Source organism: Sapajus apella, unplaced genomic scaffold (assembly GCF_009761245.1).
Source record: "Sapajus apella isolate SASKATOON/1434 unplaced genomic scaffold, GSC_monkey_1.0 scaffold139, whole genome shotgun sequence".
Classification (NCBI taxonomy): Eukaryota; Metazoa; Chordata; class Mammalia; order Primates; family Cebidae; genus Sapajus; species Sapajus apella.
The window spans coordinates 491,232-500,041 of NW_022437079.1; the positions used below are offsets into that span (position 1 = coordinate 491,232).

Here is an 8,810-nt window from a genome sequence, read left to right on the forward strand (position 1 = left end):
CTGGAGGGGACCCTCCGGTCTAGCTGGGATCAAATAAATGCCTACTTCTCTGGACAGAGCAATTGTCTTAGTCAGAATCTCACACCTAAGCAAGGCAAGGCTCAACCATGAAGTGAGGTGCTTCTGCTTGGCAATGGCCACTTAGTGATCCCCTGGGCCAAGTCTCACTCCATAAAGCTAACCCCCACTTCATCCTGCAGTGATCCAGAAACCAGGCCTTGGAGGTCACTCCCCATCAACACCCAAGAGTACTTCACTCCCACAAAGACAAAAGACCCTTAGACGATCTTGCATGCTTGTGAGAGAACAATCAGGAAGAATTAATCACCTGAACCAGAAAACTGTGATAATATTTTGAAAATGACTTACTTTTCTCTTTCCTCCAAGTGGTATAGGTAGGGGGAAACAGCTGACTGATTTTTATCACATAAAATTTCTTCCATTTATCTTTAAATCATAAATTTTTTGCATTGTGATAGACTCCGGCACTTTCGTCAATTCCATCAAGTTCTTGGATGCAAAAATAAAGTGAAGATGGCGTCCCTATCAAACAGTTTCTAGGTTAAGAGAGAGGGCAAAGGATGGTGAACATAGTTCAAAAGAAATGCACACCTGTCTTTAAAATATACCTGTAATTGCTACCATTTTAAAAGATTTCTCTGTGCTCAGCACTGGATTAAATGCTTTACATTGCACCAATTACACCAATTCTCACTGCAGCCCTGCAAGATGGGATTGCATTATTCCCGGTTTACAGATGAGCAAACAGGCACAAAACATTTGAGCAATTTTCCCAAAGTCACAGATGCTACCTCAAGAAAAATTTTATAAAGAGGTGTTTAATTGTTTTTACTCTTCATGGGCCTTTACCAGTTACAAAGAGAAAGCAGACCTGGGTTTCTTACAGTTTTAAAATAAAGGAACATATACAGTTCTGTATGGGTGGAAATGACTAAAAAGAGCCCCCATCCAGTGTATTTCTTGCCAGAGGAGGGAGATCTTTAATTTGGTGCACAGATTAAACCCCACAGGTTTTCCACCCTGTTTCAAGTAACCAACTTGAAAAGTCATCTGCTGGGCTAAAGAGGAGCCTTTGGAAATTGCTTCAAGAATGTCATGCGCTTTGAACAAAACTATTAGGACTGGAAGACAGCATAGTTGCTTTTGCAAACGCATCCGACCGCATTCTCTATAAACTTGTTCTATTTGATTTCTTCTCCATTCTGTCGTTAATTGTGAAATTAACGTATCCTCCCAATACCATATTTACTACATAATTTAATGGAACACATGAACCTACACAAAAACGGTTTGAGCTGGATCCCCAATTATATCTGGCGTAATTGCATCTGGCATTATCTCACTGCCTGGGTCGGATTCTCAGGGGCCGCACTTTCCCAACAGCTCTGAGGGGTCTCCGTGGTGTCACAGAAAAGCCAGAGAAGCACAGAGTGCCCCCGGGAGGTCCTGTAGAAAGCCAGCTGCTGGCTCAGCTAGGACCTGGTTAAAAACCACAGACTCCCGAGGGCTGGGCTGCCCCCTGAGTGGTAATACCGAGGGCCTCCGCGGACTCTCATTCCCTTTCCTCTTTCCCAGCGCCCCAGCGCCCTGGGTCTGGGAAGAAAGCGCACAACTTCCCAGGAGACCCAGGGCCACAGACCCCGAGTGGAGGAAGTGGCTGGGAGCTGTCCATGGTGGCGTCGCGCCTGGGCACGCAGAGCCGCCGGCTCCCCGCCCTCCGGCGCGCCCTAGATCACTTTCCAGACCACAGGGATGGAGAGACCCGCTCCGGGGCTTGCAGTCTCTGGGATGGGGCTGCAGCCAGTCAGTGGCTCACACATCAAAAGCTTAGTTTTTAAAGGGAGCTCTCACCTGTGGGTAGCGTTGACTCCTTGGAGAAGAGCTCGAGACCTCAAACCCGGCAGCTGGCGGAGCTCCTGGGACTGCCGTAGCGCCCGACCCTTGGGGAACGGCGGCGGTCGCGGAGAGTGAGTCTGCGGCTGAGGACCCAGTGCGCACCGCGCTCCTCTGTCTTGAGCACAGGCATCCCGCGGGGTCCATTCCAGGGCATCACTGGCCCTCGTCCCCAGAGCGGCGAGCTGGAGACCTGGCCAGCGCTCTGCCAGGACGCTGCCTTTCCTCTCAACCTAACGCGACCTTTCTTGGAGCAGACGTCCTTTGCCAGGGACCACCAAACCTCCTTCCAGCGATGTCACATTTGGAATCTCAGTCTAAACATCAGCAGAGGCCCCCAGGGTCATCTGACATTGCAATTGCCTCCGCTCGGCCCCGCGCCAGCGCGTCGCCGGGTGCCTAGCGCTGTCCCGGAGGCACGGGAAGGCGAGGGAAACCGGGAGGAAGAGCGTGCGGAGGCTGGAGCAGCAGGGCGCAGACCTGTTGCTAGGCGCACGCCCGCTAGCGCTCAGTGCGAGCTGGTTCCCTGGCAGCAGGACCCCAAGACCTGACCCTTGGGGTACTCCCTACTTGGCGAAACACTCTCCCGGGCGCAACCCACCGGTGCCATTCAGAAGGGGAAAAACCTACGGAAAGCAGGAGTCTGCCCTCTGGATGCCCTCTGGGGACTCCAGTGCCCCCCGGCACCTGCAGCTTGCAAAGCATCACAGGATCTCAGAGAAATCCCACAGAGGGCAGTGCCAGGGGCGCGTGCCCATCAACAGACTCATGGACACACAGACAGACAGAGGAGGACCACACAGCACAGGGTGGACAAACAGAAACTGAGGCGGGTAACGTTTACCCTATGCCGGGTGGAGGCGCGGGCCCCGCTTCCTACCTCCCTTGCGTGGCATGGACTGTCAGCTCCTCCGTACGCCCCCAGGCAGGCCCTCTTACCTCTGGGTAGGTGGCCGAGACAGTGCCACACCTCGCGGGCCAGGAGCGCAGCGGCTCCAGGTGTCTGTCGCTGACCGCGGGGCGCCGCGAGCTCCCAGGGCGTGGGCAAGCCGAGTGGGAAATTGGGGTTCCGACCCCGGCAGTGCTCAACCCCTCTGGTTCCCCGCGCCGCCTGCGCTCGCCGGGCTCTGAGCAATCGCACCGCGCTGGGCTCCGTTGCGCGCCAGCTCCCCGGCAGTCCGCCGAGCGGCCGCTTTTATAGCCACTTTTCCTGACTCCTCCCCCGCGGAGCCCCTGACGCCCGCGCGGCCCCGAAGCTCCCTCCCTCGCCCCCCGAGGAGCTTCGCTCCACGTGCCCCCGCCTTGCCCAAGTCGGGCGGGGGCCCTGCGCCCGGGCCGGACCGGGACGGGCCCTGGCGGCGGCTCTGGGAGACGCAGACCCGAGCCCGCGGCCGCCAGGTGAGGGCGCTGGAGGCCAGTTCTGGAGGAGCCGCCGCGGCGCCCGGGCAGCGCGTTCCCGGGACTCCCGGGGCAGGGGTGGCCCAGGCCCCGCTCGCGCCCCGGGCTTCCTCACAGGCGAAGACGCGGTGGAGGGCAGGAGAAAAGCCTGCGCCTGCCGCAGAGTCGCCACGAGTCGGGGTCCCAGGCCAGGTCTCAGAGTCTCAAACTCAGCAGCAGAAGAGTGGCCTTGGAAAGAGATTCTGGAAGGCGCCTAGCCTGCCCCCTGAGAGGAAGATGAGCGCGCATGCAGCGAGGGCGACCTTGGTCTGGCACTGGGTTCAGATGTGGCCGCTGCGACTGTGTACAGGATCCTAAACCCTCCTGGCATCAGTTTCCTCATCAGGAAAATGGGTTCTGTGATGCTTCCTCACCAGAATGGTGAGATTTAAAAGAGGTCGGGGAAGTCCAGGTTCTAAGCACATAATGGGTGCTGGTAAGTTAGAGACATTCCCTGTGGGTAGGAGGGCTCTGTGCCTCTTTAACTGCGCAGGCCAAAGTCCCGAAGGGTCCAAGCAAGAAGGTGCGGCTGGCCGGAGGAAACAGTAGCAGTGGGAAAAGTCCCGAAGGGCAGATGGAGTCTCCTCTGGACCCTGCCGCTAGACTGCTGTGTGACCAGGGCCAGCTGCTTTCCCTGTCTGAGTCTCAGGGTAGTTTTTTGTCTGTCTGTCTGTTTTGCAGGGAGGTGAGGAGTGTTTGTTTTTCTTGTTTTGTTTTCATCTTTAAATTGAGGGCGTTGATACCTGCTCTCTGCTTCTGCTTTTTAGAGTGTGACTCAGGCCTCTTTCCTGATTAGCAGAGGCCTCCTAGAATACACATTTCTTTCTTCCTTCCTGCCAGTGTTCTCTGAAAGCCAGCTCCTCAGGCAAGGTCTCCGTCCTGTGCAATACCTCTAGTTTTGGGAATCTAGATCTGGACTTGAAGGCTAGGCTGTGGTCGACAGAAGCTGTGGAAGTCTGTGACCATCTCTTCTGGGCCGAAGCAGGAGGCTTTGGTCACCTGGTTAAACCGGGGAAATCCAGCATTCCACCTCTAGGCCTTTTCCAGAAAGCTGAAGTTGATCCTTACTGGGGATGGCAGTCAGGACTCTCAGCCCTTCTTTGACTTATTGGGAAGTAACAAACTGGATCCAATGGCAAGCCCTCCTTCCCGGCCTTTTCTTTCCAGCAGAATAAAATGGAGCCTCCCCCCAGACCCCTCTTCCCAGTTCTCGCCGTGATTCCTGTTTATTTTTTTCTTCCTTAAGGAGCCCCCAGACACTAGACCCACAAACAGTTGTGTTAGGAGTATTGGGGGTGCTGGGCATTTGGCCCAAATGGAGAAAGGTCAGCCTGGAATCAGCCTGGCTTGGCACGACATGATGCAGGATTTTCCATCCACAGACAGTAGATTTGGGGCCTGAGTGGAGCCAGGCACCTTTCTGGTGGGGGTTTGGCTCCACAGGCATCTGGGAGATGAAGTGGTAAAGGCAGAGCCCTGTCTAGGGATGGGCTCTGAGAAGTGCTTAGTCATGTTTTCTCAAAGCACTGAAATGCCCAACACATTCCTCTGGTATCCAGTTTTCTTTATCACAGACCAATACCCAGGGGAAAAGAGCAATGCTGATGAATTACAAACAGGCTCCGCATGTCTAAAACCAGATTCTCCAGCCAGTTCTCCCTTCAGCACTGCCATTCAGCACTCAATGATGAACGGGGCGTGCCGGGTAATTCTTTATGGAGCAATATTAGCAAAATTACACTGGTGGATTTACTACCCACACTTCCCCAGTCCAAGGTCTTGCTCTTATAAATGCAGAGACAGGTAGGTGCTGGTCAAGAAAGGCTGTGTTGGTTTTCTGGTTCTTGCCGAAATCTCCCAGCAGAGAGTATCCAGAGAGAAGGGAAATGCCCATCAATGGTGTGACCTGCCACTTCCTCCATTCTTTTAATTTGCCTCCAGCCCACCTTTCTCAGGTGAGATGCAGCCCCCTCAGCTACATCCTTGTGCAGTAGAACGGCCCGCCTGCTCACTGCTGCCTCAAGCTGCCCAAGTCTGGCATCCTCCGTCTGCTGGCAGGATGCCACGACTGCTTCCTAAAGCAAGGGCCTTCACACGCCACCTGCTGATCAGAAAAGCCAGCCCCTGCCCCTAACGCAGCCTGCCTGCGAGCAGTTTGAAGGGTTGGCCACACCTGTGTGTCCACACACCAAGCCTCCAGACCCAGTTGTCCAGGAAAACCTGGAGTAGGTGGGTGGAGACAAGGAGAAAAGGCAAGCAGGTTGTAGTTAGGGTAATTTGTGAGTGGGCTGTGGGTCTCCAGCTTTCCAGCAGACCCGCAAAAAATTAAAACTGAATTGGGCATCTCCACCCTTGGAGAAGCAGCTCGTAAATAATGAGCATATTTAAGTTCCACCAACAGGGGTCGCTCTTGGACACTGGGCCTGAAGCTGGCATCAGAAAAGGGAAATTCCCAGGCCTGGGCCCTGAGGCCAGATTTCCAGCACAAAAAGAGGCAGCCCAGCTGAAGAGAGACAAGTCTTCAGTTCTGCTGGTGAGTGAAGGCCTGTGCTGGAATTTGTGACGGCAAGTCCCAGCCGTGAAAGTGGATTTCTACCTCTTCCTCTTCAAACTCACCATCACTCTAGAGAAAGAACTCTTCTTTCCTGTGTTTTATTTATGTCTAAAACATATGTAAACGGTGTGTGTATGATGTCTCCATATTATTTATTTCCTACTTGTCTAATTGCAAAAAGTCATACATGTTCTCTGTAAAAAGAAAGTCAACCAGCCTTGAAAAACTTACACAATAAACAAAGAGAAAAGAAATTATCTAACATCACACATAATGTATGTACCAAAAGCTTGAAAAATACAGAAAAACGAGAAAGAAAAAAGTCGCTTCTGCTCAAAGATCATTTCTTAATGATTTCTTAATTTCAGTATAGGGCCAAACATTTTTCCACATATAAGATGCATATATAGTTGCACAAATAGATAAATGCATGTAAGTGCTCCATAAATGTTAATACTTAGCTCAAAATTCTTCTCTTCCACCAGATTGCATGTTGAGAGGGAAGGGCTGTGTCTCTCAAGTTTACTCATCTGCCCTGTAGTGTCTCCTATAGCGTCCAACAGAAAGTCCACGTGTAGTCCACTGTCAATGAAGGAATACATGAGTGAGCATTTCTTTTTTTTTTTTTTTTTTTTTTTTTGAAACGGAGTCTTGCTCTGTCAGCCTGGTGACAGTGCTGTGGCATGATCTCGGCTCATGAATGAGCATTTCTTATAAAAATAACATACATGGCAGGGTAGAGTGGCTCATGCCTGTAATCCCACTTTGGGACACCAAGGCAGGTAGGTCACAAGGTCAGGACATTGAGAATATCCTGGCTAACACGATGAAACCCCGTCTCTACTAAAAATCAGCCCAGAGTGGTAGCACGTGCCTGTAGTCCCAGCTACTCAGGAGATTGAGGCAGGAGAATTGCTTGAACCTGGGAGGCAGAGGTTGCAGTGAGCCGAGATTGTGCCATTGCACTCCAGCAAGACTCCATCTCAAAAAAAAAAAATTAATAATAACATGCATGCAGTGGAAAAGGAGACCCAAGTTGTTTACAAACATTTGAAAAGATGCTCAACTTTGCACATACATGAAGAAACGCAAATTAATATTATGCTGAAATACCCGTCAGGCTGGCAAAACTCTGAAAGTTTGACACTACCTTTTTGGGAGGGAGGCCAGTAAGGGTGGAAAATAGACCTTTGCATTTGTCACTGATGAAACCTTACGTTGGTACAACCTGTGAGTGCAGTTTGACAAGATTTATGAAAATGTACATAATGTTTGACTCAGCAATTCCACTTCCAGGAATTTATCTTAAAGCTATACTGTGGGGAAGGAATAGCACCAGGTATACATTGTGGCCTTATTTTTAACATTAAAACAACAACAGCAACAACTAAGTGCCTAGTAGTAGGACTAATTAAATAATGTTGCATCTATATGATGGAGTCCTATGCAGCTGTTTAAAAAAGGATGTGTGTGTGTGTGTGTGTGTGTGTGTGTGTGTGTATATATATATATATTTTTTTTTTTTTGAGACAGAGTCTTGCTCTGTCGCCCAGGCTGGAGTGCAACGGCACCATCTTGGCTCACTGCAACCTCCGCCTCCTGGGTTCAAGCCTTCTCCTGCCTCAGCCTCCTGAGTAGCTGGGACTACAAGCACGCGCCACCATGCCCAGCTAATTTTTTGTAGTTTTAGTAGAGATGGGGTTTCACCATGTTGACCAGGATGGTCTTGATCTCTTGACCTCGTGATCCACCCGCCTCAGCCTCCCAAAGTGCTGGGATTATAGGCGTGAGCCACCGCGCCCGGCCAATATTTGTATTTTTAGTAGAGATGGGGTTTCACCATGTTGGCCAGGCTGGTCTCGAACTCTTGACCTCAAGTGATCTGCCCACCTCAGCCTCCCAAAGTACTGGGATTACAGGCATGAGCCACTGTGCCAGGCCAGGAATAGGGTAAATTCTATGTAATAAAATAAAAAATTAAAGTGTGTAGCAATATATATGGAATACATTTGCACACTACCATTTGTGCAAAGAGGAAGGGGAGGAAAAACACCCTGTATTAGCAATTATTTATGGATGCATAGGAAATTATCTAGAATGACATGCAAGAAACTAATAATATGGTTTCCTGTTTGGTAATTGATAGTTTTGGTAAGGGGTGGGCAGATGGAAGATGGGTGGGAGGTCAACTTTTCTTTATGTACTTTTTTGTAATTTTTTTTCTTTTTGAACCAAGTGAATTATGACCTAGTTGAAAATTTAAAACTGGGTGTGGTGGCATGAGCCTGTAGTCCCAGCTACTCAGGAAGCTGAGGCAGAAAACTCATTCAAGGTTGTGGTGCATTGTGACCAGGCCAGTAAGTAGCCACTGCATTCCAGCGTGAGCAACATCAAAAGACTTTGTCTCTTAAAAAAAAAGGAAAAATGTAAATAATGTTTAAATGACACAATCGTATATGGTAATAACCCTTTTTTTCTTTACTTAGTAATATATCCTACACATTTCCCTGTATTTTAAATCTCTTTAAAACATTTTTTTTGTGTTATTCACGTTTTAGCATTTTAAAGAAATTTTTTTATTTGTTTCTAAATTTTAATCTATTTATTTTGAAATTGGATGATGAGACTGGCTAATTTTTGTATTCTTGGTAGAGACAGCGTTTCCCATGTTGCCCAGTCTGGTCTCGAAGCTCTGGGCTCAACGATCCACCTGCCTCCACCTCACAAAGTGCTGGCATTGCAGGCTGGGCCACCACGCCCGGCCTTAAATCTCTTTCAGCATTCTTTTACAGTATTATGCCATTTTCTAATATGGACATAATGTATATAATCACTCCCCTGTTACTGGTTTCAGCATTCTGAACACTCCTAGGTATGCCTTTCAGGAAAATCTGGGCGCTGCTAA

General features: G+C 49.9%; 1 protein-coding gene across 3 annotated transcripts in view; it reads right to left on the reverse strand.

Annotated features, from left to right (window-relative positions):
- CEMIP (cell migration inducing hyaluronidase 1) overlaps positions 1-3,106 on the reverse strand; it is a 175,398-nt gene extending 172,292 nt beyond the window's left edge. Inside the window, exons 1-2 of one of the 3 annotated variants that reach the window (XM_032263840.1) lie at positions 1,873-3,097; positions 370-543 (exon numbers count right to left, since the gene is read on the reverse strand). The gene's annotated coding sequence lies outside the window, so the exon portion shown is untranslated. Of the gene's footprint in view, positions 1-369 lie in introns of all 3 variants that reach the window. The other 2 variants (XM_032263841.1, XM_032263839.1) reach the window with 2 other exon arrangements.
- Between the last annotated feature and the right edge of the window lie 5,704 nt (positions 3,107-8,810).